Here is a 19755-nt window from a genome sequence, read left to right as displayed (position 1 = left end):
TGATATGGGGGGTGTGTTTGCGTGCGTGCATGTGTGTGTGTGTGTATATATATATATATATATATATATATATATACACCCAGAAGATATGTGTATGCACATACATTGCGAGGAAGTGGTCAGTAAGGCTAACTGTACCTTGCCGTTCATCTACAGATGCATCACAAGCAGGTCCAGGGAGGTGATCCTTCCCCTCTATGCGGCACCTGTCAGGCTGCAGTTGGAGTACTGCCTCCACTTCTGGGCACTGCACTTCAAGAGGGATGTGGGTAACCTTGAGAGGGTCCAGAGGAGGGCCACTCGCATGGTCAGGGGGCAGCAGGCCGGGCCCTATGAAGATAGACTAAAGGGCCTGAATCTATTCAGCCTCCACAAGAGAAGGCTGAGAGGGGATCTGGTGGCCGTCTATAAACTCACCTGGGGAGACCAGCAGAAAATAGGTGAGGCTCGGTTCTCCCAGACACCACCTGAGATAACAAGGAATAACGGCCACAAATTGATTGAGAGCAGGTTCAGGCTTGATATCAGGAGGCATTACTTTATGGCTAGGGCTGCCAGGCTCTGGAATGGGCTCCCAAGGGAGGTGGTGATCTCCCCTACCTTGGGGGTCTTCAAGAGGAGGTTGGATAGATATCTGGCTGGGGTATTATGATCCCAGCACTTGTTCCTGTCCAGGGCAGGGGGTCGGACTTGATGATCTGTTCAGGTCCCTTCCGACCCTAGAAACTATGAAACATTACTGAGGTAGCAAGCAATCTAGGGCAGGAACTGTCTTTTGTGATATGTTTGTACAGCATAATGATATGCTAGCATAAAGGAACATGGATTGCCCAGTGAGGCCAGGCCTTATGAATGGAAAAAAACCTCTTAATCTCACAACTATGGACCTAAATATGTTTGGGGTTTTATTTATTTATTACTCAGGAACCAACATAAATGCCATTATATTTGTTGCAATACAGTTGCAGAAATAGGAGCCTGGAAAGCAAAAAGTTTTGCTAAAACGATATAGGAAGACAAGTCAGACACACTTGGTAATAGGCCAATCTCCTTTTGGAAGCTAAGAGTCTAAGAGTTATAAGACTTTGATTCCTGGGCTTATTAATCCAGAACCACCACAAAATGCCTGGGACCTGATTCTTGTTTACATAAAACCTCCATTATATGACTCAGGTAGCATGAAAGGGACTTAGTATAACTACAAATACCATACACATATGGACTATGAGTTCTGATTGCTTTATACATATATATGGACGCGTGTATACAAAAATGTTAGCCACCTTGGGCAAAGGGGACACAGTATAAACCAAAATTAGGTCCCACATTTACAAGTTCAAAACAATGTATAAAAATACAAGAAAATTAAGCTTAACCTGAACTTCATATCTACCACAGTGTTGTTATGTATGGAAATGATCTATGAGCAGTACAATGAGCCCCTAGATGCTAAGATGATTGGTCCTTTGTAAATAGCGGAGGTAGGCAGCCAATGAGACATTAAAAATCATTGTCTTTAGTTGAACTACACACATTTATCTCAACTTCTCGGATCTAGCTCTAGCTAAAAATAAAGCATTTATTCTGAAATAGGTAGCATAGGCTTTCTGTTTTAGTCTAACGTAGGAAATTCTTGGTTTTTTGAAATTGAAACTAAGCTCATTTATTTCTGTCTATGCACTTTTGTGTTTCCTCACTTCCTTGTTTCTTTTGAATGATGCTAATATAAAGATAATTTTAAAAACTCAAAAAAAGAAAAAGAAAAAAAATCTCTCAGAGAAGTATATGATCAGAGGGACTCACGAGGCATCTTGGCTAATTATGCCACTACAAAGGGTAAATAAGTATTTATGGATGTCTAAAGGACTCTTAACTGAATATTTTTATACTTATTCTGTCCTGAAGAAATGATAACACCTATTTTTGCGTGTCAATTGCCTATTTTAGCTTTTATCATAAATGGCTTTTATTTACTAGTGTGCATTTACGTAAGTTTGCAAAATCCATACAATGTTGAGACATCATATTCACTTCCTTAAAAAAGTAGACTTTTATAACAAAAGACACCCTGCCACCTCAAAAAGGAACTAGTTTATATTGTGAAAATCAAGAGTATTCTGATTGTAGTGGGGAAAAAACAACTGAACTGGCAACTTCTACTTGCAGTCTTTCTTTTTTATAACAGAGGAATAGATGAAAACATTTTTAAAATTGCAAAAAAAAAAGCATGTTTCTCATGTTGAGCTGTATTTTCTCAAGTTTCCACACAGATACAATGTCATGACTAAGTCATAAGCTTCCTGAAAACAGACTTTTTTTGCTGGACATTCTTGTATACTCTTTACCGTAGTGGTGTGAATTTTCCCATAGAATAATATGCCACAATTATGTGGGTTTCCACCTTCTCCAACTCAGAGCTATGCTTCCATAGTTGAACAGAGAAGCTGCAGACATCTAGTTGACCTAAAAATTCAGTTAGCGTCACATCGCGGTACAAATAAAGAATTTGGATCAATGCCTAGTTAGATCAGCTCTATTTCTAGCTCACTGAGTAAAAAGAGCATTTTTACAGCCTAGTTTGATAAGTAAAAGGTGTCTCTCTCACCTGCTCACACTCTGAATTGTCATTCTCATTCTTTGTTCCTTTGCATGCAGCCGTTGTCAGTTTCTGAGTCACAGAAGCACTTGCAGGTACGGCTCTAGAGGATTTGGGAAGAAAGGGAAGAAGAAAGGAGCTGCAATTTTTTTACAGAAGAAGAACATAAAGAAAAGAAAGGTGTTCCTAAGTATGTAGCCTGCAGCCTTGTCAGGTAACATTTCTTTAGATGGTTTCCTCTCCTCTTCCTCACCCCAAGATCTCCCTTCATCATTTTTTTAAACATCTCTTCTGGGACAGGGACATGAAAGCGAATTGTGGGTCAAAGGCAAGAATTAGGGGTTGCCAGGGCTGCTGTCTGATGGCTTTACTTTATCTTTGTGTCCAAGCTTTTGCCAGTCAGCAGGTACTGCAGGTTATCCATTCCAGTCACATCACTTTCTGCTTGATGACAAGCATCACACCTTCATCCATCACATTTACATTTCAAACTGCCACAAGGCTCTATTGATTAATTATTTAGCAGCTCTTGGCCACTTGTGAGCATTTCTGATCTCACGTTTCACGTAGAAGGTCCATTCTTTCTTTTTTTTTTTAATCTCGCTGTTATTTGTGTGCCTGTGCTATTTTATAAACCAAAAAAAAAAATTCGAAATATTCAAACCTCTTTTTGCATTAATGTATATTTATTAAATACAACTATTTAAATATATATTCATGTCTATGCATCCTGTTATAAATGTGTGCACACACACGGCAGTACCTAAGTACTCCAATCTTCAGTAGGACACAAAACCACACTGAAAATAGATTTCTGCGTTTAGGTACTGAAAGGTACACCAAAGAGGTTTTGCAGATAGGAAGGGGTTGAGACTAGGGCAGTCAACCTTATACTCTAAGCAGACCAGTGGGACAGTAATGCATTATCTGCTGTCACTATCATTCAGCAAATTTTCCAGTTGGTTGTTGGTATTTATGCTTTGTCCTTGTTGATGAGAAACAGTGGCCTATGGCATTGGAACAAGCAATCAGGTCTCAGTTATGGCTCTACTAGAGCTCTCCTGGAGCATCTCACTTCATTTTTCAGTTCCTCATTTACCGAAATTGAGATAAAATGGTGTTGTGTGGTAAATGCATTTAAGCATGTGACAGATAAGGTTCTTTAGGTAGATGTGATATCCTTTATTAGATGAACTAAATAATTGGAAACATTGTTCTTTGCAAGCTTTTGGGCACAAACACCCTTCTTCAGTCGTTAAGTGTGTGAGGCAGCTAGCTAGTCCAAAGATGGGAAATTATACAATTACCCAGTGAGAGAAAGAGAGAGAGGTATATACTGTCCCATAAAGCTCATTTGCTTGCACTAGTGCTTTTCAATACTAGTATGGATTTGTGTATACATTTATAAAACAGAAGTTTTGAAACAGGCAGACAAGGTCCTTTGGGTAAATCTGATATTTTTTTATTAGACCAACTCAAATAGTTGGAAAAACTTCTTCCTTGCAAGCTTTCGGGCTTTTGAAGTTTTTTCAGGCTTTTGAAGTTTTGAAACAGGAATGAGCCTGTGGAGCTACTGGCTCCTGGGATTAGTGATCCTTTGGTAGGAAGCTCAATACACAATCTCATGGATTCTAACAGCATCTACTAGTAGTTCCTTGAGTGAAAATAAGGTTTAATCCTATAGTCCTTTGTATGCTGGGTGCCATCCATTATGTACCTTGATTCTACTTTACTTCACACTGTTTAAGCTTACTTCAAATCTCTCTATGCTGACTAGAGGTAGAATCTGTTAGGACACCCTTATGTAGGGTACATAGGTCTTTATGTTTGGAGTTTCAAATTTGTCATTGTTTCTGATGTTTTCTTTTTCCAGCATCTACAAAACATTTGCCTGGGCCTCAGTAGCATAGAGGTAAATGTACAGAGTCTATGCATACACCAACTCCACACCACGGGTCCCAGCTCAGTCATCTCTAATGTTCCTGTGTTCCTCCAGTGTGGTTGTCAGGGCACTGTCAAACCTGACAATATGTTTCCAGAAGAAACAACTACAAGAAGGGGAAAAAACTGGGGGGGTGGGCGGTATTTCTTCATAGGAAGAGAAGTAATTCCAGCAAGGGACTTTTTAAGTCCCTCGAAGCCGGCAACTTCACATGACATCCAACATGACAACAAATGGCTTCTTCTTTGAATTCTAAAATAAAACATAATATTTGAATCACTTTTCCAATTTTGCAAGGTTTTTGGTTGTAGCCATGTTGGTCTAAGGGCATAGGCAGGCAAGCTTGCCTGCCTTTTCCAATTTTTAATATTCTAGCACGGGTGTAACCCAACAAACACAAACAGCATGTGATTTTACAGTCATTTTGGACATAGTCCAAAGCCTATTAAAGTCAATGGGAATCTTTCCAATTACTTTATGTACATTTGAGTCATTGGAGAGGACAGGTCACGCTGTACTTACTGCTGCACCATTTGTATTTATGACTTTAGTTTTAAAATTGTTAATTTAAATGTAATATAAAGGTTAACTGTATGGACTCTAAATATATATAATTACACAGGTCCTATGTCATTGCTGACTATAGCATACTATGTGCATAGAATAAGTATTAGAGCTGGTTAAATTTTTTCTGTAAAAAGTGCTTGGTTTTTTCAAAAAATGGTGTTTGTGAATAAATGTCATATAGCATTATATATTTAATTCTTCACTATATATCTACAATATATTACAGTTTTGGGGCAATGCATCCACAACAGTAACAATCATAGCACTACATAATATATTAGAGGCATCAATACAGTATGTTGCTCATATTGAATGATATGCTTATACCACTGAATTAAAAAAATTGAATGGGGAAATAAAGTCAGGGCAGATTTGTTCAGGAACTGATCTGACACCAGGGAGAATGTTTCTGGCATTCTTAAATGAAGGGAATAGTAATTGCAAAATTTGTTTTAAGGGATGCCATCATACTGATTCTTTTAAATGATGGGGAAACCAGCATTTGACAAAAGGTGAGGTATTTCAACTTTGATTTCAAATAGCTAAAACAATTGGTCGGGTTGTTAGTAAATACAGTCTGCTCTCAAAATTTAAGTTAAGCATTTCAAAAGTTGTACTATCTCTTCTTTTTCTTCTTTTTTCTTGCTTTTGTGTCTTTTTCCATTTCTCTTCCTTTTGGTCACAATCTCCTTTTTAAATTAAATACATATTTTACCCACTGTTTATACTCTCTTATTTAGTGCTCCCTTTTTTAGCTACCTTCCACAGTCAACAATTCCTTCTTTCTCTAATCTTAAAATATGATGTTGAAGCTTTTGTCATGTGGTTCAAAGTCAGGCAGAAAGAAAGTTCCATTTCCTGTTTATACTGCGTGGTTGGGCGAAGACTGAGGAAAGACAAGTTAGTTAAGTCAGAATATGTTGCTGATTCTTGGTTGAAGTCCATTAATATTCACTATGTTTATTCATATTCTTGACCTGCTCCCCATGTTAGCTAAGGTACCAATCTTACAAGTTGCCCAGGAGGGTAGAAGGAGACTTGCTCAGTCCAGATTTGCAAGGTTGGGACCTCAGTTTGCATCTTGGCATGTAAATGGGAGAAGGAACTGTTCTGTGCAGAGAGAATGGAGGTAACAGTTTATGCTCCTTTTTGTCTCCAGTTCTGTCCTCTCAAATATGCTATAGCCATATTGACACAAATCAGTTATGTCTGCTGTTATTCTAAGTGGTTCACAGTTGATGTCATTTCTTTGTGTGAAATGCGATATTGTTATAATCACAATAATTAAAACTTCAAGCAATTTGAAGTCAGCAGAAACAAAGGTGGTAATATCTACTGCAACCAGAATTAATAAAATGATAGCTCATAAAAACCTTTTGTATACAACTTTGGTGCACAACACTGAAAGAAACAGAAGTTAGTATGAATATTTAAACTCTCAAATCCAGAGTAACTAAAGTCAGATTATGAACATTCGACTCTCATCACTGAATGGTTATATACACAAATAACTTCAATGTGACTCTATGAAGAATAAGTAATATTCAATGAGAATAAGGATATCAACTTTTGGTCCTTACTACAATAATATTCGTATGTAATTGTCAAGTTTTTTTAAAAGCTCTATAAAATTAAGCTCTATTTGTAGTATTCTTGTACTACAATTGTTAAATTTCTTCACCTAAAAATTACTTTTGCTTTTATAGTACAAAAACATGTCTAGCCAAACTATGCTTTTACTTACCCATTCATCCAAAAATCTGAAAATGTGGGATGGAAGAGAGAGAGTATAGCAGCACAGAGTGTGCGTGCATATCATAGACAATAATAGCAGCAAGGCTCCACACTTCTCTTTGTTTTTGCTTACTTCATCTCTTCATGTTCACAGTTAACAAGCTTGTTCTGTACAAAAAATATAAACATAGTAATTAGTTCATCATAGGTGTGTCTAATTTGTATTGTCACAAATAAAAAGCAAAAACACCACTTAATCTTTTTATCTAAGCTTAATGAGATCAGGAAAGTATTTTCATAATTGAGAAAAAAGAATGTTATAGAATCTTTTTATGTGAATTGAGAACACAGTAACACAGGCACCTTCCTATGAACTCTTCTGTAAAATGAGAAACACAGTAAACAAAAACAATTAGATTATGAGTGGACTCCTTACTTTACAATGATTAAAATATGTAAACATAATAATTCTGAGTACTTTACTGGATTACACAGGATCTTGCTATAAGTTATATACTAGGCTGAATAAATAAGAGAGTACCTTGCTACTACCAGGACTGAACAAGGACCCTAGCAATTAATGATATGTCAATTATGAGAATAGACCAGGGTGGCTTTCCAGCCTAACTATGACACCATAAAATGAGTGAATTGCTAGCAAGAAAGGTTGCAAAGCTTGTATTTATTTGTGATGGCATTTATTCGTGCTTGTAGGAATGAGCAGTTTTCACTTTGGTAACCATGGTTCATCAGAGAGGTACATCTGAATCTCAAATCTATTTTCAGCCTTTCCTGGAGAACTATTATTAACCAATTTAGATATTGAGGTCACAGAAAGAGAAGAATTGCCTTTCCGGCCAAAAGCAGTGACCAATACAGGACACCCGAGAGGGAACAAAACAAACGAGCAAACAAGGTCAGAGTAAAAATACACTCAGCCAATAGCACAGAGAGATGGAGGACCCTTCCTGGCTTAGTCTAATGACTGCTTGGCTTCACAGCAACAAACCAGGTCCTAACTTGTACTCCTAGCACAACCAAAACTCCCATTAAAGTTCATGTGTGTCCTGTGCATTCAAAGAACATACAGCTATGCCATTGGTTTTGGTAATGAAATTACCTGTTCTTTGCATCCCAGCAAACCTGTTTGTCTGTGTCAATTTTTTAGGCTCAAGGCACCCCACATTAGACTCAAAGCAGACCTTGGAAAATGTCAGCTCTTAGCTTTCACTCATTTTTTGACTAGAGAAAAATGATAGAGCAAGTCCTGTTGTGAAGAATTCACAGAGACTATAATAGGTCAGAATGTTTTTGACACGATGGATGCCTATGTGAAGTCTCTGGGTTTGTTTTATGAATGACGTGTAAGTATTTGCACACCTAGCAGTACTAATATTGTGTGGCACCTCACAGCACCCTGGTTGAGACTCGCTGGCCTAGATGATCACCTGTAGCAACACATTCCACAGGTTGACTGTAGGCAGGCACAAAGTATTTTCTTTTATTGCATGTAAATTTACTACTCTGTGCCATTTAATTTCATGGAGTATCCACTTGTTTATATGTATGTGACAAGAAAAAAAAAGGAGGTCATGACTTGTAGTTTAATTAATCACACCTAATTAATCACACCTTGAGTAGTGCCTAGAGTAAGTACTATAATGAGAAATGGATTCCTTTGGTATGCTTTTCATTTGGTTACATTGATTCAAAGAAGAGGGAGGGTTCTCCATCCCACAAGGATGTAGCTTAGATAGAGAATCCCTGCAGAACTGCTGGAGGGACAGCTGTATGGAAAGCAGCTACCCCACAAGACCTGCTCTTTACCAGCTTAATTGTGCCCCTTCTCCAGTCATGTTTGAAAGGTATGCAAGATTCACTGGGCTAGAGAGTGACAGAGCAGGGGATGCATGACTATTACACAACACAACTTTTCCACTTGAGGGACCTAAATATTAGGATACAGAGCAAAGATTTTTCCTTATGCTCCATTTTTGATCTGGTGTAATGAAATTTGAATTATTTTCTGTACAGTGTCACAACTTCGATAGAGGGAACAGAGAACGCATTCACCCAGAATAGACTATGACTTTGTGGGTAAGGGTGGTGTGAGATACAGGTTTGATGCTGTCCAGGCTGAGGCAGGAACTGAGCCAAGAGTCACCTGCTTTAATTTGTAGGCCATTACACAAGCTTACAGTTGTTGGCATCATAATGGCAACAATGTCATAAAAGAAAAGAGAGCTTACTCTTTTGAAAGATAAGTTGTTAGATCCTACTCTCAAGAGTGGATTCTGGGCTGTTGGTCCTGAGCAGGCTGAGGTGCCTATGGCAAAGAGAGGCTTGGGATACCAAAAACACCTCTCTGAGATCACTGTTTCTTATTGGCCAGCTTTGTTAACCCCCTAGCTGTGAAGGATCCCATGCTGTGCATCTAATTCTCTCTGTGCCCCATGGAGGGTTAGTTTAAATGCTTAATACAGGGATCCAGGTGTCTAAAAGTTAGGCACTGCAGCCCCTAACCTCCAGCCCTTCATCCCTCTCCTGTTGGAGCTGTCCCACTTTGTGCTAATAGTTAAATTTGTGTTGGGACAGAGAAAAACTGCCTCTGTAGCCCTGGAATGTAAGAAACCCATGTGCAAGTCTTCACTACAATGAATATTAAATAATTTATATGAAGTGGAACAGCACCAACAGTGAGAGACTCACTCCTGCATACCTGATTAGTTAGGCACTCACCTGAGCTACAGGAAAATGGCAGACCAGGGATGTGAGCCTTGGCCTCTCATGTCACAGGTGAGCGCCCTAAGCATCTGGCTTGTGGCTATTCAGAGAGCTCTCCAGTTCATTTTTTTGTGAAAATCTTGGAAAGGCTCTGTTGCATCCTGATGAGGAACGAAAACATTTCATAAATCTAGAAGAGTTCAGCAGAAAAGGAAAACTCTTCCCTGTTTAGGATTTGCTATGGCTATGCAGTTGAGATTGAGCAGAGCGATGTGCTCAGAGAAAGGATTCAATATTACAGTGACTACTTTTCATGATTATCTATGCAATGGAGAACCGTTAGTATTTGCCTTCTCATGAATTAATGGCACACTTGCTGGGAACTGAGTGATCCTCTAAAGAAGAAATATGGCATTCAATGGCTTAATGTGCAGTTAACGGACTTTCAGGGAGTACAAAATAGTCTGTAAAGTAGTAGTAGCTGCATTTAGGTTTTTTTATTTAAGGATTCTGAGAGAATCATCTGAGAGAAAGAGTCCTTCTTGAATCTGAAAGATGCTGGCAGTAGCAACCTGTTCTCAAGTCAGTTGCTGCCACCTCAAAGGTCTCTGAAGGGAAGTGTTTATTCCTTTACCTTAAACCTTCTTGTTTTTTTGTGATTTTTTAAAATCTAGTAATTCCTCTATAAGGACAGCAATAAAACCATGCAAGTAATAATAATGAATAAAATCAGTTCTAGACACAGCTGGTTAAAAAAGCAGCCAAGCACACACAGTTGCAGTTTCACCCCAGAACCACCTTCTTGAGAAGTTTAATACTTTGCGGAAATAAACTTTTCATGCACAGCAGACTTAAGTAAAAAAAAAAAAAAAAAAAGCTAGTGTGTCTTCTGTGTGCCTTTAAATTCTATTAAAATCAAATTTGACTCAACTCATTCAGATCAGACCTGTTATCAACAACACATTGTCTCGGGAGACCAACATTTGTCCAGTTAGGGCTTCCTTCATTAATCGTCCAGCATCAAGCAAGCCAAATCCAAATCTGTGGAGAAAAAGCAATTAGATATTTTAAGCAGTGATAAGAACACCACAAATAATCAATTTCTATGGCATTAGCAGCTACCTGGTCCAGGAAAAGTCTATAAAAGCTAGAATTTATTGCAGAACACCAGACAGCTTACAGGGCATTGATTCTTGGTAGTATGCATAGATTGCTGGATTTAAAGAGAAATCCCTAATGATTCTTATCTTTAATTTTTTCTTTTCAAAAAGCAAACAAGCATAAGGTGTCTATAAAGGCAAACTATAGCAAAACGAGTGTCTCATGACTTTTAAATTGTATTTGTTTACTTTTCATAAGAACAGACAGCTAGTACACTGCTTGGTAGCAATTAGATATAACTTGATGCATGAACCTCATGGAAGAGGTAAAAGCTACAATTATAATACACTATGCCTAGAAACATACTTATTGTGCTTCTTTTTAAGATGTTTACTTCACCTGAAAAAGAAAAGGACCAGATACCACTTTTTTGCATGTAGGCAGAACATGGACCAATTCCTTTTATAGGCTACTTTTCCCACTTACTAAATTTCATAACAGAAAGTATTTCAGTGCACCTTACCCTTTGTGATTTTTAAACATTTAAAACAAAACCAGCACGGAGGAATCCCTTCTCATAAAGCAATATTAATTTCCCAAAATAATTCCGCTACAATAGTCCTCAAGAAAGAGTTTCTGGAAATAGATGGTTATTTTTGAAGTTTAAATTGATTTTAAATATTGCCAAATATTATATTTCTTAGATTAATAAACTGTTAGGCTGGAAGGGACCAGCAGAATCATCAAAACTGACCTCCTGTATACAGAGGCCGTCATTTTTTCCCCAGAAGCTGAGTAAAGTTATGTCTTTCAGAAAGATGTCTAATCTCATAAAATTCCAAGTGGTACTGAGTCCATAACTTTCCCGGTACAGTGCTCCAGTGTTTATTACTATGAGACTATATTTCTTTCAATGTTGGATGTGCTTAACTTAGCATTCTAATTCGGAAAATGCATAGTGTCTGAGAGCGAGCAAATGTAAGTGCCATTCCACATATTTACTAATCCTAAATCAAAAGATTATGGAAATACAGGAAACATGACAACTAAAGCTCTGCTCTTGTGAACATTCATGAAATGGTGCAGCTTAATGGATAGTAGTCCCACTGAGTTCAACGAACCTACTCCCTAGTGTACAGCTACTTCTGTAAGCAAACGTTTGCAGGATTAGGATGTAAAATATCACAAGTGTGAAGCTGTGCTTATTGAGGAAAACATGAGGCATTAATTAATGAAACTGAAAAATCTGACTCAGAATCCAGGATACTATAAATTATTCGGGGGGGGGGGGAGGGAGAAAAAACAAGAAAACTTTTCATTCTAGAATTGCAGCTGCTGGCATACGCGGATGATTGCTGAAATCCAGGCAACAGACTGAGGGGGGAAAAAAAAGAATGAATTGAAAAAAAAAAAGAGTTATCAAGATAATTAAAACTTTGCAACAATTCAGTAGTGGTGCTGATAAAAACAGCACTGCTGGTTGAATGCAAATAAGATGGTAAAGGCCCTGTTTGGATTATGGTAATTACTCAGTCTGAAGTTAGCTCTAGCCACACGCACATACACACACATATACACACACAGCAGTGGAGTGGAACCTGACAACTATACTTGGCATGTGATCATAAAATTCTCTGGCACACAATCAGAATGCCATGTGGAGCTATTTGTACAGTTAGGTATAGAACTCTGCAGCACAGGAAATACCATCGGAAGTACTGCTGACCCTGTATGCCTTTCGGAGTGAGGCTGCTTCCATACTTATCACTGGCCTGCATTCAAATGTGATCTCTGGAGAAGGCAAATCAATTGAACACATGTTTGGTCTAAAAATGTCATTTTGGAATATGCTAAGATATTTCCTTACATTATACTGTTCTGTTTGCCCCAAAGATTTGTCAAGTGCAATTGAATGCATACACATCACAATATACACTGTTGCCAGAACAAAATAATTTCAATGTGTCCTTTAGTACTTCGACAAAATACAGACAGTCCGTGTTGAAACAGGATGCCCTGTGAAAGTCTTGTACGCGCTGGCATTCTGTGTTTCTTCCAGGAATTTGTTTCTTTTCAATTTGGGAGCAGGCCAAATGAGCAGATTTTGTGTAAGAATGAAGAAGGCAACCAAGTCAACCTTTCCTCTTGCCTCCTAGACGGTTGTGCTGAGGCAGGATAATTTGTGTCATGAAAAATCATTAAAGAAATTATAATTTCAAACTCTGATTCCTAAATAATTAAGTCTTATGAGAAAAATATCATTACAAATAGCCCTATTAATTCATTGATTTAGCTTTAGAGCAATCTCTGATATACGGCAAAGATGTGTTTCTTCAACAATTTTCACAAGTAATATTAAATATTGCCACACACATCATTTTTATTACTTACTACTTTGATTTGTTCACCTTGCATATTCTCTGCAGCTGTATGTTTTATTACCTAACCATCTCAGTAGAAGCTCCCGTTAGCAACAGCGCATAGTAGAAGAGAAGTGAACTTTCCAATAAGCTATCCCCTCTTAATTCTGCTTTAGGTCAGCACTGAACAGACGGTTTTGAACAGATCAGAATTCCTGTAATGTGACCACCATTGCTGAAGGTAAACCCTTACTGTGAAGGGCAAGCTTCCCTGCCTGGCACATTCAAAGTCTACAGAGACTATATCAAATCTAGATTCATACATGACTGCTGATGCCAAGATATAGTCCTCTGACCAACAGACTCATTAGTGAAAGGCACCATCACTCCCCCCTCTGCATTGACCCACCATGGTTACTATAACATACACAAAGTACATCAACCTTGAAACAGTGCAAGCTGCTTTGATTGCTGCATTTTATCTGAGACAAAAACTTATGTGTGTTTTGACTAGCTGTATGATCTTTAAGCTGTTTTACCTTTTTTCCAGAATACTATTTTAAAAGAATACCATAAAGCCAGTAGGCCAAAAAATTGACCAGTTTGACATATTTTCCTTAGATGGTCAAAGAAATTCTTTCTCTGTGATTTTCCTTTGACTAAGAAAGATACTTAAAGGAGCACGGTGAGGGAAAATGAATGCCAAAATACATAAATGCTGGCAATCCATCACTTTTTAATAGTTATAATATTAAACTAGTAGATGCACAAAGAAGGAAAAAACAATGTAATACAAATATGTTATTCAGGTTCAAGATTCAGTTTGAAGGGGCTGTTTTATACAAAAATGGGCAATAAAAGTTACTATTCCAAAATTATCCTGTTCACTTTGCATTAAGTTGAATATGGTGAGGCACAAAAGGTTATATATGAACAGATGCAAAAGTTAAACTATAGCCTAGAAACCATCAAAAAAGTCTAGTAATCCAGAAAGGGAATACCACTACTCTGTCATAAAAATATGAAAAAAAAATCTGTGAAGGATGCAATAATACATCACAGAGGGAAAAATTAAAAGAAATCTGTTAAAGTGAGTATATATGAAAGAAACCTGGGGAAAATGTACACTTTAGTTTATATCAGGGCTAAAAGCATTATATATTTGCACAGTACTACTGTTGTGATAAATACATTATTTACACTGAAATGCCAAATGTATGTCACTCCTGGGGTTTATGAGATATGTAGAGTTTTGTGAGTTAAAATTAGGGGAGAATTACAAGACTTAAGAGACAAATTCCAGAATTGGAAGACCTTGACTTTCTCAGCATTATATATACAATTTGTAAATGACTAATAAATTTCTGGACCCTTTAGTATTTTGTACTGCACAGATTTTTTATTAGTGTGGACAAGTAAATTTTATTTTATAGCTTGTTGTATTTAAAGACAGTGTAAAACTCTCATTGCAAACAGTTGTTTACAGTGCGCTTTTCAGCACAAAGCTGTTTTAAAGCTCAATTGTGCATTTTGCAGATAAAGTGGGAAAACTAACTGAAGGCTGTATTGTAAGCAGTGGTTGCCGTGGAAACCCCAGTTTCAAGAGCTGGTTCTCCATTACCACTTAATTTAGGCTTCCTAATTGCATTCCACTAAATCGGTAGCGACAATATCTGCAGAGCAAAACTGCATGCCCAGTCTAGCGCAAACCTCTTTGAAACAGGCTTTTTGAAAGCCAGGAGCTATAAAAACTCAGCATGACGTGGAGCATATGAGAAACCTGTAGTTCAAATGTACTGCTGCTTGCTTTCTCATCCTTAGTAACTTCAGTGCGCTCCACACCAATCTATTAGTTCAGTCTACCTTAAAGATCATAAAGCTCTGCCATGTGGAAACTCATCTGTCCACCAACACATTGGTGCAAAATAGATTTAATTGTACTCCCAGCCCAGTATCATGTCCATCTTATTTTACTACACACCAGCAGGTAGCCATTGCAGAGCCTTCCTTTCCTTGAACTGCCCTTGCTCCACAATATGAGGAGAACAATACTTTCTCAGTTTAAATTATTTGCCACTGTTCAGCTGTGCAGCAGGCTAGACCGCCCATATGTGACCTAAAGAGAGCCTTGTCAGAACCACTAGACATAAAAGCATTGCAATTATCGACCACACTGCTTTAATAGAGGAGGCAACTAATATGATAGTGTAAGTGATTCTGCCAGTGAGAAGCTCTTCGTCACTGTCAGATTAACACTTGAGTTAAACTCTTGTAAATCAGTCACATTATGCTGTTGGTTGAGAAATAAACACAGACCTATTATGGTTAGAATTCCAGAGGGCTCTCCCCTCAATAGGAGTTACACTGGATGCCCTATTAATCTGAATTTTGTCATGTTTATTATTTTGCAATTACTAATGTGGGTAATATTGGAAAGATTTAAGTTGCCTATGATTAAATTCTGAAATGGATGTACATGCCTAGCAAAACCTTCTGCAAGGAAAGCGGGGTGGGGGTGGGAGAGACAGAAAGAGAGCATACTGTGTAACTTCTGACTGAAAAAAACCAGCAGACCACCAATTTAATTAAATCCCATAACTCTTAAAAAAAAAAAAAGTGGAGCATTTCAAATCAAAATCCCTCAGTGTCTTTAGGCACGAGACCTCCCACAAGCTCATAGTGAAGTGCACCTCCTAGCCACTGCTGTGGTTACGTTCAAGCTCTTTACTGTGTATCAGATGAACATTGAAGTTGAAAATAATAAGTAAACAATGGCTCATTTGATGTTTCATTCTCTGCACAATGTTATTAAATGGTGGTAGAGCAGCATCAACGCACCCAGACTGTCACCAGGCATTAGACTGTTCTTTTAGGTTCTCTCCCATTGTTGAATGCTTGCTTCCCTCCCAGAGAGGATGTATAACCAGAATGGATACATCTTGCCTTTTAGCATTTGGGTTTGGAGAATCGGAGAGAACAAAGATACCAAAGGCCAGTCACAAATACTGGGCATTTATTTTTAGCCTCTTGGATCAGCCTTTCAGACATAACTCCTAATATTACATGGTTAGCAAGGACACAAAGAATAAAGAGAGCAAACGCAATGGTACTGGCTCTTGATTTCATGGTCTTAGCTAGCCAGTCACTGATGGCATTCCCAAATCAGCTCCTGTTTAGGGTTTAATTGGACCAACTCCGAGCTAAAATTGTTTTCCAACTATTTAAGTTGGTCTAATAAAATATATCAGATTCACCCAAAGAACCTTGTCTGCTGAATGAAAAGTAGAGCACTTTGAGCTGCGGTGAGGCCTCATGAAAGATATTACTCATGGAAATATATTCAAGAACAACAGCAAACAACTGCAGCCCCAAACTCCTATTCCTTACTCATATGGAAATGTTCAGGAGTAAACTCTAACATCATTGCCCTTTTGTCCTATGTCCTGTAGACCTGCTTCTGTGGAACTGGAGAGGGACGAAGATTGAAGCAGGAGACAAAGACCTTGTGAAGGAAGTTTATCATCCCACTAAAGCTCTGCAGAAAAGCCGATGAAGATTTAACACAATCTGGAGTTACATTAAATTCTGTAGTTCATTTGGACTTTAAAGGGAGGTCTATGGAGCAGCAGCAACCAGACTAAATCCAACTGAGCCATATTGTGAGGGAGCCGAGAGGAACCACAACAGACTTTGAGGCAATGTAGAGGCACAGGGCCTCAAAAAAGATTCTGTGGGACACACAATGGGAGGAAAGTCACTACCCCTTCTTCCTGAGGAAATGACGTGTGAGGAGCGCTGAGCGGTGCTCCTCAGAGAGTCTTCTGTAATGCATTAACCTTTCCCCCGTGGATATTTCCAAAGGAGGAGATGTTGTAGGCATGTATTAACTTTTTCCTCAAGAGTCTTTAAAGCAGGGTTAACAATATCTCTGAACAGATCAAATAATAATAATAATAATAATAAATCTTAGAGACACGTTATACTGGAGAAAATCTCTATTTTCAGTTTATGTAATTTATGTCCTAGAGAACAACAAAGAAAAATGAAAAAGCTCTCAAGAGACAATGGGCTCCATTCTGTCCTCATATCCATGGCTTTGTTACAAGTGGGCACTGGTCCAGTTTCTGTGCTCAGAGTCACACGTGCAACTTCCTCTGACTTAAACAGAGCATATATTTTTATAGGGAGAATTTGGTCTTTTCTATGTATGTAAATTACCAAGATTTATTTATTATTTGTATTGTAGGACAAGGATCAGGGCCCTATTGTTCGAAACCTCATGAAAACATGGACTTTTAGAAATAGAAATGTTACATTCTAGGGAAGTGACATCATATGAAGGTTGGGATGAAGAAGACAAAGAACTATATACAATATACAAGATATATACAAAAATAATTGTTTTGCTAACTAAATACATGCATATTTAGATTTGTAATTATTTAGAGAAACAAATATTTACTTTCTTCACTCATCTCTCCGCGCTCTGCTGCAGTTGCTCCTCTCTCTCTTTACATTTTGTCAGATTTCTTGTAAGATTTGGAAGGAGTAGACAACACTAGCTTTATGATAGCTTTAGGAGTGTAGTGGGGGGTGGGGAGGAGGAGGTGCAGAGCAAACCATGCATAAGGAGGGGCAAGGCAGAATTCTGTGGGAGAGGCTGTGCAGATTATCTCTTCCTTTTTATTTCTACAGTTTTTGCTATTGAAGGCAGGGCAGAGTATCTCTAAGGTGCCATCCTGCCATACGCTTTGGCTGACATGGTTAGCATGGCTAACTGCCTCTCCTCATTATTGAAAGAATCTCAGAATCACACGGCACTTATACATATACTCTGGGCATAGGGGAGGGGGGACACTTTATTAGAGTGGCTCCGAGAGCCACTTTCATTAAAGTGCCCAAAGCATCTCATGTATCAGCATCCCTGTGCTTAAAAATGGTGGCAGGAGTGCTTTAACTAAAGCTCATTGAACATGCTTTAGTTAAAGTGCTCTTGCCACCATTTTAAGTGTGGGGACACTGATACATGAGATGTTGGAGTCTGCTGGAGTATGGTAATTATCATGCTGTAGCAGACTCAATTGAGTTTGTTCTGATGCGCTGTAATTATAGAGCGTCAGAGCCACCTCGCTGCTTGTGTACAGGTGCCTATACAATCTTAAGGTTGAAAGGGATCTCAAGGGCCATGTAGTCCTGTGAAGAGGAGTCCTGTGGAGGGGGGGAGGGAGGCGGGGGGCAAAGGAGGAGTCCTGTCCCTTCACAGATTCAGGATTTGCTATTTCTTACCTGTCTAATGGACATCTATCCAGCCTCTTCTTTAAAGTCTCCATGAAGGAGATTGCACTACTTATGGAGGCAGCTTGTTCCATTGTCCTACTGTTCATATATTAGGGAATCTCATTTCATCTTAAGCTGTTTTACTGAAGTTTGGACACATTGTCAAGTGTCAGGCCTGCTATGACAAGGGAGAACAATTTTTTCCCCTCTTTTTTATGGTAGCCTCTTAACTCTGAAAAAATGCTGTCTTGTACTTCGTTCATTTCCTTTTCTTCAAAATAAATATACCTGATTCTTTCCATGCCATACTGTGAGCAGATCAATGGCTGGTTCAAACAAAAGGGCCCTAGGTGTCCATCCAATATATAGAGGGAGGGGGGCAAAGGAGGGGGGGAAAGGTTGAAAAGGACATTAAGCTCTCAGCAAAGAAAGAACTGAGACAATATGGCATGCTTTTCTCTCTCCTGAGCCCTGGGATGCTACTCAATGCAAACACTATGTGGTTGGGGTTCTGCAGATTTTGAAGGAAATTGTATCAGGACAGGGAGCAGAGCAAAGACATAACTGCTTCATAGCCCACCCTAGACCTGGCACATGTCCAAAGGGAAGTTGAAGTAGGAATTAACAAATATGGAACTGGTAACATTCCAGCTTATCCAGAACACATTTTCCAGGATGTATGGTTCTTGTTTTTAAATACATGAATATGATATTTAATGCCTATGTTATTCAATGTCTAGGAAATATCTTAACATTTTGATTTTGAGGACACACATATACTGTTTCATAGGCCATTCTCTCTCATTATGTGAACTTGCATTCTTTCTAAATGCAGTGCATACACATGCATTAAATTCTTTTTCTTAACTTTCTGAGTGTTATTTTACTCTAAATAGCATAGCTCTGAAAACTGCAATTGCACACAGTGTATATAGTGTTGAATAAAAATGAAACATGATTTAAAGTGTCATATTTATGATTATAGGATGCTTATTAACAGCCAGGGGCACTTTGGGTTCTATTCCTAACTCTTCCACAGATTTTCCCCATGGACTTGAAAAACCGAAACACTCTAAACCTCAATTTCCTTGGCTGTATCATCATTGTCATCATCGCAAATATTAATGATAATATTTCTAAGGAAAATTATCTGCCTCACTTAAGTGTTGCTTGCAATGCTTAATTTGCAAGTGTGTTCAACGTGCTTTGTGATCCTCAGTGAAAAGAGTACTTTAAGAATGGTAGTATTAATTATGACTATCATTATTTGAACCTCTCATGCTGCAGATTCAGTTCAGTTTCTTATAGGAACATAGCAAACAGGACTGGAAGAAAACCTCTGAGCCATTAAAACCAATCCCCTGCTTTTGCAGCAATGACGTAAATTTCTTTCTTGAACTAACTGCATTTTGAAACCAGATAGGTTTCTGGCCCCTCACTACTTCTTCCAGTGG

The 19755-nt window shown here is 38.3% G+C and overlaps 1 long non-coding RNA gene across 3 annotated transcripts in view; it reads left to right on the top strand.

The window, feature by feature from the left end:
• The window catches only part of LOC132247771 (uncharacterized), a 97979-nt gene extending 78720 nt beyond the window's left edge, over window positions 1-19259 (top strand). The window contains exons 7-9 of one of the 3 annotated variants that reach the window (XR_009459189.1): window positions 2656-2810; window positions 13201-13265; window positions 16474-19259. This is a non-coding gene — a long non-coding RNA (uncharacterized LOC132247771). Of the gene's footprint in view, window positions 1-2655; window positions 2811-4469; window positions 7092-13200; window positions 13266-16473 lie in introns of those variants that run through there. The other 2 variants (XR_009459188.1, XR_009459187.1) reach the window with 2 other exon arrangements.
• The last annotated feature ends 496 nt before the right edge of the window (window positions 19260-19755 follow it).

This window comes from Alligator mississippiensis, chromosome 1 (assembly GCF_030867095.1).
Source record: "Alligator mississippiensis isolate rAllMis1 chromosome 1, rAllMis1, whole genome shotgun sequence".
NCBI classification, from domain to species: Eukaryota; Metazoa; Chordata; order Crocodylia; family Alligatoridae; genus Alligator; species Alligator mississippiensis.
This window is presented reverse-complemented; position numbering and strand designations above follow the sequence as displayed.